This window comes from Piliocolobus tephrosceles, chromosome 3 (genome assembly GCF_002776525.5).
Source record: "Piliocolobus tephrosceles isolate RC106 chromosome 3, ASM277652v3, whole genome shotgun sequence".
Classification (NCBI taxonomy): Eukaryota; Metazoa; Chordata; class Mammalia; order Primates; family Cercopithecidae; genus Piliocolobus; species Piliocolobus tephrosceles.
Window position 1 is genome coordinate 24,849,704 of NC_045436.1, and position 18,024 is coordinate 24,867,727.

An 18,024-nucleotide genomic window follows, 5' to 3' on the forward strand; every position below is an offset into this window, starting at 1 on the left:
GTACAGGAGAGAATGAAGGAAGAGACTGGTTACTGGAAAAAACTCAGAGTGAGTTTTAGCTCTGTGTTAGGATTTTAGCAGGAAGGTTAGAGAGGAAGGGATAAAACTAAAAGCCGATTTGATAGAAGGGAAGAAGGATCTTGGCAGCTTGTTGGCTGTATGGTGTGCAGAGGGTGTCCCAACATTAAAATGGAGTGCGGGAAGGAACAGGAGAAACAAAGATCACTGGGAAAAAGAGGCCCCCAGAATCATGTGTGAAATCCGTGGTAGAGAATACTAGATCCTCAAACTTCCTTGTGGTTACTAGGGATGCAGATGCACTCTCACGTATTCGGCCATTCATCAATATATGGAAAATGAATTGATCATGCTTATGCTTCTTCAGAGAATATGAAGGCTATTAACTCTGCTAAAGCAGCACGGTTTAAAGAATACGGTTATTTTTACTACCAGTTTTCTGTGAGGACTCTTTCCTGAAGAAAAAAATAAAAACAGAAAAGAAAAATTGTGCCCTCTAGTGGTTTTTAAGTGCTATAGGTCGGAGAAAGAAGGATGAATTGTCCACACACTCTAAAGATGTTCCATTATACGTACGTGTTACCCTGTGCTCATGCAAAATGGTTTCTCCTATTCTCCGGTTTTGTCCTACGCCTAGAATATCAACAGATTTAAGGTACCTGTCTTTGAGAGGAGGCAGTTGTTAATGTTTTCTGGACACATAGCTCATATGTGGTGATTCCCTCCCTCCCCCCCTTCCTCCGGCAACCTGGTTACAAAATCCTCACTTTTTTTTTTTTTTTTTTCCTTGTTTTGAGACAGACTCTTGCTCTGTCGCCCAGGCTGGACTGCAGTGATGCGATCTTGGCTCACTGCAACCTCCGCCTCCCGGGTTCAACAGTTCTCTGCCTCAGCTTCCAGAGTATCTTCTTCCTTCCTCTCTGTCTCTCTGTCTCTCTGTCTCTCTCTCTGTCTCGTTCTCTTTCTCTCCTTTCTCTTCTCTCTCTCTCTCTCTCTCTTTTTTTTGAGACAAAGTCTTGCTCTGTTGCCCAGGCTGGAGAGCAATGGCATGATCACAGTTTACTGCATCCTCAGCCTTTTGGGCTCAAGCAATCCTCTCATTTCAGCCTCAAGAATAGCTGGGGCCACAGGCATGCATTACCACCCCCAGCTAATTTTTTGATTTTTATGTAGAGACAAGGTCTCGTTATGCTGTCCAGGCTGGTCTCAAACTCCTGGGCTCAAGCGATACACCCACCTCTCCTCCCAAGTGCTGAGATTATAGGCATAGCTACCGCGTCTGGCCCTGTGATGAGTTATTTCTAGCTTACTATCCTAGATGCTGTCATTCTAGGCATAATAAACACAAAATAATAGTCTTTGAATTTTCAGTAGAAATTGAAAGTTGGGGGAAAAGACCTAGTGGGATAATAGATATTGTCAGACATCTAAGACTATGGAACTTGGAACCCGACTACCTTCTTGTCACGTGCTCAGGGCAAACAGCCCTTGACCAGGGGCTCTCCACAACTATGCCCTAAATTCCAGAAGAGGTGATTTCTGCATAAATAAACCAGCCAAGAGATATTTTCTAAATGCAAAGATGATGCTTCTGGTGCCTACACTGTTCCCGTTCTTGTGTATCCTTGACGGAGCATCTGAAGAACAGCTGGTTGTACAGCCTGCATTTCTTCCTGGGATGTGTATCTGTAGTCTGTTCTCTGGACATTTTCTTCATCTTAGCTTACTTGGTACAAAAATATATCACTTGTTCCCCACAGCTTCTCTAAGGGTTAGGACCAACTGAAATTATTATCTAGTAACAGATAGTAGGTAAATCATATTCATTTTTGTATGATAAAAATTAATCGAACTCCTTTTATCATATCATATATTCTATCACATTTAAGCTTATCTAAGCTTAGTTAAATTAAAATCATTTACTAGTGACTAAAGCAGGGTTACCTTGATATGTCATTATTTCTTAGATCATTTAGGAAACAGATTAAATTCAGACATTATCTTGATTTAAGGAGGGAAATGGGTCATTAGACTATCCCAACCCTACCATTCTGTATTCCTACTATCCTTCAGCATCACGAAGGGAATGATCTTTGTAAATGGAAATCAGATTCACTCCTCTTCTACGTAACTAGCAAATGGCTTCCCTTGGAATAAAATTCAAATTCCCAGTTCTTCCCTCCTAGGCTCCCATCACCTGCCCCGCATCCGTCTGATGGTAGCCTGTGTGACAGTTTGCACGCTCCTACACTGACCTGGCTTCTGTACCTTGCCCGGCTAAGCTCATCCTCTCTTCCTCCTGCCTGAGGATCTCCTCCACATTCTCATTTGTCTACTTTTTCTGTGTCTTCTCTTCAGTTCAAGCACCACCTCCCCACAGAGGCCTTTCTTGACTTCTAACCTAAGCACTGTTTTATTCTCATCACAGCTATTCTCCATTGCATTATTTTTATTTTTATTTTTTTTGAGATGGAGTCTCGCTCTGTCACCAGGCTGGAGTGCAGTGGCGCGATCTCGGCTCACTGCAAGCTCCACCTCCCAGGTTCAAGTGATTCTCCTGCCTCAGCCTCCAGAGTAGCTGGGACTACAGGTGCGTGCCACCACACCTGGCTAATTTTTTGTATTTTTAGTAGAGATGCGGTTTCACTGTATTGGCCAGGATGGTCTTGATCTCCTGACCTTGTGATCTGCCCGCTTCAGCCTCCCGAAGTGCTGGGATTACAGACGTGAGCCATTGCGCCCGGCTGCATTTTTTTGTTATTGTTTCTTTGTCTGTCTTTCCCCATTAAAGTTCTATGAAAGCAGGCTGCTTTGTTTACCTCTGTACCTATAGGACTTCGAAGAAATGACTGGCATATAGTACATTTTTCCATAAGTATTCATTGAGTGACCGTAAACAAACGAGTGGATGAAAGCAGCACCAAAGAAGGCAAGTTGATGCAAAAATCTGAATTTCGCAGCTGTGAATAGAAACTCTGGATTGAAGATATATTTGGAAATCTCAGCGACATCAAGCACTCTATTACTTGAGAAAATCCCACCCAGAGGACAAAAAGTATATTTTGAAAATGACTTTAAGGTTTCCATAAAATAAGCAGCGTGGTTGGGACTGACGGCTTTTCTTGCTGCTGTTACTGCCCTCACGGGGGGAGATGTGTTTCCTTTCCTTTGTTGCTTTATTTTTCTGTCTTCATGGTTGCTGACTGAGCTCACTGCTCTCTTTGTGCACCATCCATTCATTCTCTTGCTGCTCCCTTGTGCGCTGTTATGATTGCTCGAGGACAGCCTGGAACATGCTCTTCTTACTGGGCCTCTTTCCTAATGTAGATGCTGTGTGCATGCATCAAGGGCCGAAGGGCCTAGGTAAAATGTCTGCCTTCATCTAAAGAAAAATCTGCTAGAGTAAAAATAAAGGGCTTATTTACAGGAAGTAAATGCACTTTTCTGGGCAGTGGGAATTTAGTGTTTTGAATTCTTACAGCCTGCTGTATTAGAAAACTATGGGCTGAAAAAAATTCTGTGAGATACTGCAGTGCCCACTCCCCCACTAGCCTTCAAAGGCCTTGTGGAAAAAGTCTAAAGGCTACTAACCAACATGCCTGCCACTTCTGTTGCTTGCTGGATTTATCTGCTTTTTTTTTTTTTTTTCTGAGACAAAGTATCCCTTCCTCCTTTAAAAATTCTGAACAAGACTCACCTGATGCATTGAATGCTTATCTAATTTAAATAATCTGAAACCAGTGGTACTTTTTTCTGTTTTATCTGTAGGCGGGTGGATGGCTATACAAGTGATGCTGTCATGGTGTAAATCCTGTCTACTAAACAAAGACTTCATTATCCCGTCCATCTGTGAAATGCCAACAATGCTCATTAGTCTCTGCGTATGGTTTCTGAATTATGTATTCACCTTGAAGGCTCATACAGGCAGAAAACTGTTTCTTATTTACTCCCTGACACCAAGTACTTGGCAAATCACACTTGCTGAATGACAAATGATGTGTCCCAGCTCCTGTCATTGCTGTCCCTACTTGACATCTCAACCTGCTGCATGTCTCTTTGATTTTCTCAATCTTTCTTTTTGGATGGATCCCCTATCATGTTGCCTTCCTCTGTTTCTTGGGACAATTCCACGTTTCAAGTCTTCTTCTCATCAAACTCTGAACAAAAAGTCATCTTGTCCTTAAGAACTTTCCTTCAAATGAAGTTTCAGGTTTGGAAAGAAAATCAAAAATCACCCTTGTGAAGACACCATACAATGGTTGAATTTTCCCTAAACTGTTTTGGTGAACTAGATGCCCAGCCTGAATTCCTCTAGTGACGAGGAACTGCCTGTCATTGGAGGCAATCCGTTTAAGCTCTGGATAACCCTGCTCTTTAGAAAACTCCATCTTTATATGAGCCAAAATTCTGTTCCTTTTAACTGTTACCATGTGATTCCTAAATACAGAACTAAAAAGCTCTTCTTTTATGAGAGGAGTCCTCAACTATTTGAAGACCAGGACTTTGTCATGTTGCCTGGGCTTTCTCTCCTTTGTCTAGACAAATATTCTTCATATGACATAATTCTATGTCCTTTGTCCCTTTTGATTTCTCTTTTACTTCTAAATCCCTCTAAAGTGGAGTAACCAAGCTGAAGGTAATATTTTGAATTAGGTTGACTAGATTCCAATAAGGCAACAACAGCACCCACCATTTTTTTTTTTTTTTTTTTTGAGACGGAGTCTCGCTCTGTTGCCCAGGCTATAGTGCAGTGGCATGATCTTGGCTCACTGCAACCTCTGCCTCCCGGGTTCAAGCGATTCTCCTGCCTCAGCCTCCTGAGTGACTGGGACTACAGGCACACACCACCACGTTCAGCTAATTTTTGTATTTTTAGTAGAGACAGGATTTCACCATGTTGGCCAGGATGGTCTTCATCTCTTGACCTCGTGATCTGCCCACCTCGGCCTCCCAAAGTGCTGAGATTACAGGTGTGAGCCACTGCACCCCGCCACACCTACCACATTTTAACTCAGTGATCTGCCAATGGTCTGGTTGCCAGTCAGGGCTCATTTAAAAAAACCTATAATATAGGGCAATGATAGTGAGTTCCTCGTCACTAGAGGAATTCAGGCTAGACATCTATTTGACCAAAACAGCTTAGGGAAAATTCAGCAATTGTTAGTTTTCAATTTATTTAATATCACTTTCTGAGTTTCTAAAGGATTATTTAAAAATTAGTTATTAATTTTTGTGATTTTAAACGTATGATTATAAATAATATGTTGAAGAATTTTGGAAACTAAAGATAGATAGCTAGATATAGCACTTCCTACCTACCCTTATTTTTCTTATTTCACAGAATGATTGAAGATTCCTTTGCTTTATGTCACCCACAAGGTTCCTCCCCCCCCAATTTTATTGAGGTATAATTGGCAAATAAAAATTGTATACAGTTAGGGTGTACAATTTGATTTTTTCATATATACACATGCCCACTAGGTTAACAAGCAGGTGTTCTATGCCTTCTTTTAAATCTTGGGCAAAAACATTGCCTGAAACAAGGTTATCTTTTCCATAAGAACAAGCTAAATATACTGTGATTGTTGAATTTGCTTAACCTATAAGCTTAGGAGACTGATTTGAGTCTTAGGGAGGATCACTCATGAAATACAGAACTTTGAACAGTGTATGGCATTTGGTGAATGCCCAATCATACAATCATTGAGATTCATCCCCCTTTCTGTGTCCACTAGAAAATCTGACGTTTAATTCACCATTGGAGCTTTATTCTTTAAAAAGTGTTTTTCTTTAATTTTAGGCTGAATTTCTATTTGGTTCATTTTTAAAAATTCTGAGGTTGAAAATGTCTTTTAAAAGACATTGTTCTCATCCTTCCTGATGTACACTTTAGTTTTCAATTTATTTAATGACACTTTCTGAGTTTCTGAAGGATGATGTAAAAATTCCAGTTATTAATTTTTGTGATTATAGATAATATAACATGTTGAAGAATTTTGGAAACTAAAGAGAATAGGAAATAGGAAATAAAATCATGGAAGGGTTTGTGTTTTTATTTTGGTATTCTCATTTAATGAATTGAATTATTGAGGCAATGGGCATTTATAAGATTGGAAGAAGCATTGCCAAATTTGCGAGTCTCTGAGGTATAGGTTTACTAAAGTTCTTTTCCCTTTCATAAGGGTATACACACTGTATTTAATGTGAATAATAACTTTCATTTTTTTCTTTATGCCTTTTGTCTTTAACTAGATATTCATCCCCTAAGCAAAATAATTAGAATTCTTTTGTGCTTGAAAAATATTAGATCTCCAAAGTCATTTTAACTTGGAGTCATTAGAGCTTTATTTTTGTCCAAGGAGAGCATGAATTCAGGTATCTTCAGGTTTTCCCCTTTGCATGTTCTTCAAAGTGTTTCATTCTTCTAGGTAGAGTGGAATCACATAAACTCACCCACAACTGTGTAGCTCTGATGCTCTCAATCTGATAGATGAAGTGCACACTGAATATAAGCGAATGTTCTATACATTGTTTTATAGCAGCATTGTGGGCTCTGATTAGATACTGAATTCTTTCTTCCTTTCTTCCTTTCTTCCTTTCTTCCTTCCTTCCTTTCTTTCTTTTTCTTTGACGGAGTCTTACTCTGTTGCCCAGGCTGGAGTGCAGTGGTGTGATCTTGGTTCACCACAACCTCTGCTTCCTGGGTTCAAACAATTCTCCTGCTTCAGTCTCTCAAGTAGCTGGCATGTGCCAAGAGACCCTGCTATACATTTTTTTTTTTTTTTGTATTTTTAGTAGAGATGGGGTTTCACCCTTTTGCCCAGGCTGGTCTCAAACTCCTGACCTCAAGTACTCTACCTGCCACAGCTCCCCAAAAAGTGCTGGGATTATAGGTATGAGCCACCATGCCTGGCCAGATATTGAATACTTTCAATCATTTGACTGAATTAAACATTGATTCAATCATCTTGGTTGAATTAGATATTTGCTAAAATAGAAGAAGGCTTTACTTGGAACATTATACCTTATTCCCCATTCCTTGACTTTCTATTGATGTTAGGTATATCTCCAGTCTTTAGAATCCCTAACATTTTGCAGAGATTATTCTGTTTTTACCCATGGTTGTTATCCATCGAAAGGAAGATATATTTATAGTCCCCTTTCAGTCATAAGCTTCACACCCCAAAGTTCCTATTTAAAGTTGCAAGCAGTTTCCCATTTCACCACCACTAGACCCTGCAGAGTGAGCTCTGTGTGAGCCTTGGGGGTGGTGGCATGTGGAGAGGTGGGGTGGCTCTCTAACATTTCTCCTCCCTCCTGCCGACATTGGCTGAACTAGCAGGAACTCTGGAAGTGGAAGCTGACGCAAAGCATCAGAGACCTGATTATTTATTTTTTTGAGGTGGAATCTCACTCTGTTGACCAGACTAGAGTGTGGTGGCGGGATCTCGGCTCACTTTAACCTCTACCTCCCGGGTTCAAGCAATTCCCTGCCTCAGCCCCCTGAGTAGATGGGATTATAGGCATCAGCCACCACACCTGGCTATTATTATTATTATTATTATTTTATTTTTAGTAGAGACGGGGTTTCACCATCTTGGCCAGGCTGGTCTTGAACTCCTGACCTTGTGATACACCCTCTTTGGGCTCCCAAAGTGCTGAGATTACAGATGTGAGCCACAATGCCTGGCCAGAGATCTTATTAAACTGAGTCTTATGAACAGGGTAGAGATTACCTGTCGCAACCCAGGTATAACTATGACAGTGGGCCACTGGGCTGCTGGACAGTAGAATTGACCCAACTCCTTGCAACTACAGACTCTACTATAGGCATGAGGAATTGACTGTGGCTTCTTTTATAATGTGTATCTTTTATAATGTGTATAATGTGTAATTTCTATTTTGCTAGGTTTCAAAGGGCAGAAACTGTAAGTACCTTGCCAAGGTTCAAAGGTGATTTTTGAATTTTTTCTTAAGATAAGGATGAAGGGCTCAGTAATAGAGTTAAGATGATTATGTAAAGAATAGAAATCAATGAAAGAAAATCATTCTATTTGTTTCCTAGAACTCTTAAATGAAATTGTTGATTTACTTCTTCATAGGAGAAAGAATATTTCTCTGACAAAGTTATGCTGTGGCATAAAGATAAATTATTAGTAAATCCTGTGATTTTCTTTTAAAAGAAAAATTGACACTCAAATACTACTATATTTGAAAATATGGTTGCTTTCAAAATGGGAAGATTAACCAAGGCACTTAATCCTTTCACTTAGAATGGCAATAAAAAATTTATCATAGGTGGGCAATTGGCTTTGAGAAAATATGTAATATTTCTAAACTTCAAGAAACTTAAGAGATTTCACTGGACAAAGATCTCATGCATCCTTGGACTTGTACATACTATTTCTCAAACTTAATGTGTTTAAAACAGAATTCCTTCTTTTTTTTTTTTTTTTTTTTTTTGAGACGGAGTCTTGCTCTGCCGCCCGGCCTGGAGTGCAGTGGCGGGATCTCAGCTCACTGCAAGCTCCGCCTCCCGGGTTTATGCCATTCTCCTGCCTCAGCCTCCGGAGTAGCTGGGACTACAGGCGCCCGCCACCTCGCCCGGCTAGTTTTTTTTTGTGTTTTTAGTAGAGACGGGGTTTTACCGTGTTAGCCAGGATGGTTTCGATCTCCTGACCTCGTGATCCACCCGTCTCGGCCTCCCAAAGTGCTGGGATTACAGGCTTGAGCCACCGCGCCCGGCCCAGAATTCCTTCTTTATCTCACCCCCTTTATTTCCCTTTTCATTTGACAGCAGGTCCATGTTTCTAGTTGTTGAATAGTCATCCTTGACACCTATCTTTCTTTCACAGTTCATATCCTCTTCTATCAAGAAATCCTATTGGCTTTATCTTTTTTTTTTTTTTGGAGGTGGAGTCTCACTCTGTCACCCAGGCTGGAGCATAGTGGCATGATCACAGCTTACTGCAACCTCCACTTCCCAGGTTCAAGTGATCCTCTTACCTCAGCCTCCTGAATAGCTGGGATTACAGGTGCCTGCCACCATGCCTGACTCATGTTTGCATTTTTTTTTCTTTTTTTAGTAGAGTTGGGGGTTTCACCATTTTGGCCAGGCTGGTCTTGAACTCCTGACCTCAAGTGATCCACCCGCCTCAGCCTCACAAAGTGCTGGGATTACAAGCATGAGCCACCAGGCCTGGCCCCTACTGGCTTTATCTTCAACATACATTCAGAATCCCACCACTTCCATTGCAACTGCCCTGATTTGAAGCACTACTACTCACAAGGTTGAATGAAATAGGGTCTTAACTGATCTCTCAGCTTCTCCCCTTGCTTTTCTTGTTTACCCTTAAGACAGCACTTTAAATTGTAAGGCATACTCCGTTGCCTATCTGGTCAACACTATTATGGCTCCTACTTCACTCAGGTTAACAGCCAGCATCCTTGTAAATGTCCTGTTGGAAGACCCTAAATTATCTGGTCCCGCTTTGTCTCTGACTTTCTCTCCTACTTTCCTCCCCGTCATTTGCTCCATTCTAGGTGCACTATCCTCCTGGCTTTTGCTCCTTCACTCCAGGCATGTTTTTGCCAGAGGGCCTTTGTACTGGCTATTCTCTTTGCCTGGAATGCTCTTTTTCTGGAGACCTGAATGGCTCACCTTCTTACCTCCTTCAAGTCTTTGCTCAGACGTGTTGCTTTCTCAGTGTGGTCTACTCTCACCATCATATTAAAAGTTGGAACTCCCCCCAGTCTCCTTAGCCTGCTTTGTTATATTTTTGCAAAGCAATTATCACCTTCTAATCTTTACTTATTATATTTATTGTTTAGTATAATAGAATTTAAGCTTCACGGGGGCAAGGATTTTTGTATGTTTTGTTTGCTGAGCCTAGAACAGTGCTTGGAATAGTACCTGGCTAGTAGGAGGAGCTCAATTAGTATTTACCAATATGATTCAATGAATGAATGAATGAATGAATGAATGAAGTTCTAATGAAGAGGATACAGATTTGCCTGGTGGAATGATTCCTCATTGATAGGGATATCTTTAGGTCACTATAAAAATAAATTTGGTAGGGAGTTTAGCTGAATGGAAAAAGCTTACCCATTAGAGTCATACCTGACTCTAGCCCCTGGCACTTACAGATACAGTTTTTGTATTTTTGACATAAGAATAATATCTATTCTCAGGGTTGTTGTGAGGATTAAATTAATTAACATATGTAACATACCAAATAAAGTAACTGATACATTGTAGGACCACACAAAATGATAGCTATTATCAGCAGTCTCCTCTTCCATGGGAAGATTGTGAGGAGCTCTCACAAGGTGAGTGCATTCTATCAAACACTTAAGGAAAAAAAAAATTACATAAAATCAGAAAATAGAGGCAGAGGAAACAATTCCTCATCATTTTATGAGGCCTAGATTGGTTCTGATATCCAAAACTGGTAGACATTACAAAAACAATAACAAAAGTAAATTGCAGACTAGTATTCTTAATGTACATAAACACAAAAATCCTAATAAGATGATAGCAAATGAAATCCAGCAATGTACATAAAAGGATACTATAATGAGTAAGTAGGGTTTATCCCAGGGTCGGCTTAACATTTGGGATTCAATCACTGTAATGTTCTCTATTAACAGAATAAAGCAGAAAAGCTACATAATGAGGCAGGGCGCGGCGACTCACGCCTATAATCTTAGCGCTTTGGGAGGCGGAGGTGGGCGGATCACAAGGTCAGGAGATAGAGACCGTCTTGGCTAACACGGTGAAACCCGGTCTCTATTAAAAAAAAAAAAAAAAAAAAAAATTAGCCGGGCACAGTGGCGGGCACCTGTAGTCCCAGCTACTTGGGAGGCCGAGGAGGAGAATGGCGTGAACCTGGGAGGCGGAGCTTGCAGTGAGCCGAGATCGCGCCACTGCACTCCAGCCTGGGCAACAGAGCGAGACTCCGTCTCAACAAAAAAAAAAAAGAAAGAAAAACTACATATATGGTCATTTCCATAAATACTAACAAGGAGTTTGAAAAAAATTAACAATCTTCATGATAAAAATACCAGAAAGTTAGGAATAAAAATGATCTTCCTCAATTTGATAAAGGCCATCTATGAAAAACCTAGAGCTAACATCATAGGTAAAGGTGAACTATTGAGTCCTTTGCCCTTAAGCACAATATTTACTTCAGTCATTTCTGTTCAACTTATACCGAAGGCTTTAGCCAATGCAATAAAGTTAGAAATAAAAATTTAAAAACCTAAAGATCACAATTTAATAAGTAAAACAAACTCTATTTTTAGTTGACATGATTGTTTATGTAAAAAATCCTAAGAATTTTACAAGATTAGAATTTAGGAGCATCTTAGGATACAAGGTCAATATTGAAAAACCAATTGTGTTTCTGTATATTGGCTTCAATAATTGTAAAATAAAACATGAAAATTATATTTTAAATAGAGCTCAATAATTTAGAAATAAATTAACACAAAATACTGAAGATACATACACTTAAAACTATAAAATACTGCTGAGAGAAATAGAGTATCTAAATAAATTGAGAGATACACCATATTTATGGATTGAAAAACTCAATATTGTTAAGTTTCCCAGATTAACCTATAAATCCAAGGCAATTATAGTTATAATCTTATCATGCTTTTTTTTGTAGAAATTGACAAGCTGATTCTAAACTGTCTAAGGAAATGCAAAAGCTACACCCAAACTTTTGAGAAAGAACAAAGTAGGAAGACTCAAACTATCTGACTTCAAGACTTACTATAAAACTTTAGTAATCAAAAGAGAATAGTATTTGTGTAAGTGGCGACAAATAGATTCATAGGACTAAATAAAGATTTCAAAGTTAAGATCGACCCTTTATGGCATTTGATTTCCTACAAAGGCTCCAAAGCAATTCAGTAATGAAAAGAAAATGGTTTTTTGAAAGCGGTAGTGGAATGATGAGATATTTATAAGAAAAAAAGGAACTTCTATTTCTGCTTCAGCAATATATGAAAAATAAATTCAACATAGTTTTAGAACGGAATGTAAAAGCTAAAACAATAAGACTTCTAGAAAAAAGCATAGTGGAGTGTCCTTATAACTTAGTGGTTAAAAAAGACTTTTTAAAGATAGGACATGAAAATTAATAATCAAACAAAAATTTGTAATTAGACCTTTCATAATTTAAAGCTAGTGCTCATCAAAATGCATCATTAAGAAAATGAGTGGGCAAGGCTCAGATTGGGGGAGAATATTAACAAAATGCATATTTGACCAAGAACTTGTATCGACAATATATGCTTATGAAAACTCCTCCAAGTCAATAACAAAAAGACAATCCAAGTTTTAAAAAATGGCCCAAATATTTGAATAGACATTTCACAAAGGAACATATGCAAATGACCAATAAACCTAAGAGAAAATGCTGAACAACATTCATCATCAGACACATGCAAATAAAATCACAATAAGATAGCATTGCCTAACCACCAACATAGCTAAAATTAAAGCCAAAACCCTAAGACTGGCAAAGATGTGCAGTAACTGAAATGTTCATACAATATTAGGGTGTTAAAATGATACAGTTCCTTGGAAAAAAATCTCTGGAGGTGTATAAAATAAACTGTAACTACAGTATGACCTAGAAGTTCCACAACAGACTGAAAACATATGTTCATATGTTCAGAGAAACACTTATCTCCAATAGCAGGCTGATTCATACTAGCCAAGAACTGGACAAAACTCAGGCTTCATGGACAAAAGAATGGATATACACAAATTACATATTTATATAATGGAATCCTACTCAACATTAAAAAGGATGATTTTGTGGTACACACAACAAGACAAATGAATCTGAAGAAAACATTGAGCATACATGCTATGTAGAGAGGAAGATTACATCTGGAGGCAGGGCTAGGAACTGATTAGGTAGAGGAAGGAAACAGCATTCCAGATCTGGAGCTATATCGATGATCTGTGTATCTTTTTATTTGTTTATATTATTATTACTTTTTAAAGTTTCCTTTTTAAACAAATTTTACTTTAAGTTCTGGGATACATGTGCAGAGATGTTGTCTATATCTTGATGGGGGTTTGGATTACATAGATGTATATGTCCATCAAAATTCATTGAATCATAACACTAATGATTTGTGCATTTCACTCTAAGTGAATTTTATTTCGAGAAAATAGTTAAACAAGTATCGACTTCTAGTTAGTGACATACTTTCCTAAATGCTTAGGGGTAAAGTTTACTGAGGTCTTCAACTTTAAAAGGTATCATAAAAATAAAGGTGAATCAGTGGATATACAGACAGATGGATATTAGATAATATGTAAAGAAGCCAATATAGCAAAATGTTAATTTTACAATCTACATGGAAGGCATTTGAGTGTTCATGATATAATTATTTCAACTTTTCTCTATGTATGAGCAACTTTCATAACAAAGTGTTGGGAACTAAAAAGCTTTGCTACTACTGCATTCCAAAGAATTTTTAAAATTGTTGATGACATAATTGCTAGTCTCTGTCCTACCAGAGACTGGTGTGAGACTGGGTGTGTTTTTTATATTTTCTCACATGGGACAAAAGGCAAGTCAATAACATCAGTTTGATTCAATTTCAATTTTCAAGGCATATCCCATAATATTTCAGCTCAGATTTGCAGGTTGAATATCTAGAACAAAACAATGCTGGCCACAGATTTCTTTTTCTTTCTTTCTTTCTTTTTTTTTTGTTTGAGACAGAGTCTCCCTCTGTAGCCCAGGCTGGAGTGCAATGGCGCGATCTCGGCTCACGGTAACCTCTGCATCTCAGGTTCAAGTGATTCTCCTGCCTCAGCCTCCCGAATAGCTGGGATTACAGGCACGCACCACCGTGTCCAGCTAATTTTTGCATTTTTAGTAGAGACAGGGTTTCACCATTTTGGCCAGGCTGGTCTTGAACTCCTGAACTCGAGTGATCTGCCTGCCTTGGCCTCCCAGAGTACTGGGATTACAGGCGTGAGCCACCGTGCCCGGCTGTGGCTATGGATGATAGAAAAAGATTTCTATCATCAGATTTCTGTTATTAAAAGGCTTTAGAAATAGGAGGAAATACTGTCATTTATCTGCTTTTAACCTTAAACTTAAAATAAATCATTATTTAACTATATCCCTTAAAAATATTTCCCTTGAAATTATTTCTTGCTTTCACCAAAATATGGTACCATTATTTTCAGCAGTAGAAAAGTACAAGAACCAAGGGAAATCGTATGATTTGATTTAATGTGGTTAATTCTACCTTGGAATTAAATAAAAATACATATCTTCTGGCTTTGGGAAAAAACAAAACTAGGACAAATAAACCAAACATAGCAAAAGAGAAGAAAAATATTCTGAGGGGGAGTTGTTCTACAAAACGGAAAATTTTTCTTCCCTCTTTAGCCATTTTTAAAAAAAGTAAAAAAAAAAAAAAAAAAAAAAAAAATCTCCAGGAAAGAACAATAAGTAAAATTTCTTAACTGTGGCAATTAAATGTTACATTTCTAGTCAATATGCATTAGTAAAACAGAGTTTTGAGGTAAATAAAATAGGGGATTTATAAAAACTTACCAGAAGCATTCCTGTTCCTGAGAGTGGCTAGGAAGGAACCCGTGAGTCCGATTCAAACAGAGTCTTCAGTGTCTTGGGATTCGGGACTGAATGGCCTGTGTCTGTTAACAAACATTTTCACTGAACGCTACCAGGCCATGAAAATGTAGGCGCTTCCTGATGCCACTTCACTAACCGAGGTTTACTAATCTCTTAGCTGGAGTGTTAATCAGGACTTGACCAAGGGGAATCTGTACCTCTAAAAAAGGAAATCTTCCCTTGTGAAGGATCAAGAAGGAAACAGGAAACTAATGAAACTTAGTTATTTACTTTTGCTGTCACCCAACCGGCTGTAAATACCACTACTATACACAGTTCTGAGCAAACAATGATTGTGCTTTCGCTGACAAACAAGAAATTCAACAGGTGGTTTATAGGAGTGACGTGTCTGAACACAGGTCAATTTCTATAGTATTCCTTAATGTCTTTAATGATAGCAGGCAAGTCGAACACATGAGAGTTTGGTAAACAATTAACTTTTCAACTGCAGTTTATCTTGGGACTTCATAGCTACTTGTCAGCTTTTGTCTTCGTTATTTATTTATTTATTTTTTGAGATGGGGTCTCGCTCTGTCACCCAGGCTGGAGTGCAGTGGCGCGATCTTGGCTCACTGCAAGCTCAGCCTTCCGGGTTCACGCTATTCTCCTGCCTCAGCCTCCTGAGTAGCTGGAACTACAGGCACCCACCACCACGCCTGGCTAATTTTTTGTATTTTTAGTAGAGACGGGGTTTCACCGTGTCAGCCAGGATGGTCTGGATCTCCTCACCTCATGATCTGCCCGCCTCGGCCTCCCAAAGTTCTGGGATTACAGGCATGAGCCACCACACCCAGCCTTGTCTTGGTTTTTATTGTTGTATATTAAATGGCCCTTTTGCTCTTTACAATGAGGAGATCTTATTCCTTTGCTTTTTTTTTTTTTTTTAATCGTTATTTTTATTTTTAGTTTCTACTTTTAGTTCAGCTGGGAAAAATAAAAAGGGAAGAAGTGAACTATCAGTAATGGTAAGGATGAGGGCTGAGAATGAATTCCACCTGGACCATTTGGCCACGTGTTGCAGCCTGGAGGTCCAACATTTTTTTTTTTTTTTTTTGGAACAAAGTTTTACTCTGTTGCCCAGGCTGCAGTGTAGTGGTGTGATCTCAGCTCACTGCAACCTCCACCTCCCAGGTTCTAAGTTATTCTCCTGTCTCAGTCTCCTGAGTGGTTGGGATTACAGGCACGTGCCACCACACCCGACTAATTTTATCCTGTTAGTAGAGATAGGGTTTCACCATGTTGGCCATGCTGGTCTTGAACTCCTGACCTCGGGTGAGCCACCTGCCTTGTCTTTCCAAAGTACTGGGATTAAAGCGTGCTTGACCAACTTTTGTCATTTTTTAAACTGTGAGAAACAGTTGTCTCCTCCCCTTCAGTCTTATGCGAAAAAAAAAAAAAATTAAGTTGACATTTTAAAAATTCACATACCTACTGAATGTATAATTATCTAGATTTTTAAAAGTTCTCTAGTTTATCAAATCTGGAATGTATAAAACTCCAGTCTCACCATATATTAGAAATAGCACACTGGTGTCTAAAAAAGCAAGAGAGGCTGAGATAGGGAAACTCATAGAGCATGTTAGTCATAGCAATACAGGTTTCTATGGGATTCTAATATCAACCTCCTCACAGTAATTCATGCTGAAAATCCTCAGCAAATTTGGAACAGAAGGAATCTTCCTCAATTTGATAAGGAATAAAAACCTAGAACTAACACCTTACTTAAAGGTGAAATATTGAGTGCTGTCTTCCTAATGCAATAGTACCCACAAAGCTTACTGGAGAGTGTAACCAGTGCAATCAGGTGTGGCCTTCCAGCATTTCCACATAGCAGTTTATTCCTTTTGCTTGAGCTTTTTAGTTTGGGGAAAATACACTACTTCTTGAAGTAGTCCTTTCCATCTTTTTAGAGTTATGACTATGAGAAAATACCAACTTACATGAAAGCAAATTTTGTTTCTCTGAAATTTCTACCAACAGAGTTTATTTTCACCCTCCAAGGTACACAGATGTTTCTACTTCCTCAAGAACAACTGGCATATCTGAGGGCACACCGTCCATGTGAAACGTAGATCTGCTAGTTCATTTACTTGCTTTTGCTTATGTCAGAAACTCACATCTCCTAGACGCCCTAGTTCTTTTCATTTAGATTGTTTACAGTTTGCTGAGTGTCCATCTGGAAAGTGTGGTGTCCAGAAGCTTGTGCGGCATCCACGAGGCTTCTGCTCAGCACACAACAGAACAGGAAATTGCCTCTTCATTCTAGAAAATGTTCTTTCCTTAAACAGGACATATAACATATAATTGTAACATTCTATATCATGTAATTATAAAATATAATTAAAATGATAATTTCTTTCTTTATACAATGAATTAGTGTTTCCACTTTTTTTTTACACCTGTTGCGGGAAGTCAGGGACCCCGAACGGAGGGACCGGCTGGAGCTGCGGCAAAGGAACATAAATTGTGAAGATTTCATTTTAATATGGACATTTATCAGTTCCCAGATAATGCTTTTATAATTTCTGATGCCTATAATCTCTTAATCCTATTATCTTTGTAAGCTGAGGATGTACGTCACCTCAGGACCACTGTGATAATTGTGTTAACTGTACAAATAGATTGTAAAACGTGTGTTTGAACAATATGAAATCAGTGCACCTTGAAAAAGAACAGAATAATAGTGATTTTTAGGGACCAAGGGAAGACAACCATAAGGTCTGACTGCCTGCAGGGTCGGGTAAAAAAAAGCCATATTTTTCTTTTTGCAAAGAGCCTATAAATGGATGTGCAAGTAGGAGAGATATCACTAAATTCTTTTCCTAGCAAGGAATATTAATATTAATATCCTTGGAAAGGAATGCATTCCTGGGGGAAGACTATAAATCGTTGCTCTGGGAATGTCTGTCTTATGCAGTTGAGATAAGGACTGAGACCCGCCCTGTTCTCCTGTAGTACCCTTAGGCTTACTAGGGTTGGGAAACTTGACCCTGGTAAATTTGTGGTCAGACTGGTTCTCTGCTCTCAAACCCTGTTTTCTGCTATCAAGATGTTTATCAAGACAATACGTGCATCGCTGGACATAGACCCTTATCAGTAGTTCTGCTTTTGCCCTTTGCCTTGTGATCTTTGTTGGACCCTTATCAGTAGTTCTGCTTTTGCCCATTGTCCTATTCCCTCAAAAGCATATGATCTTTGTTAGACCCTTATTAGTAGTTCTGCTTTTTGTCCTTTGAAGCATGTGATCTTTGTACCTACTCCCTGTTCTTACACCCCCTCCCCTTTTGAAACCCTTGATAAAAACTTGCTGGTCTGAGACTCAGGCAGG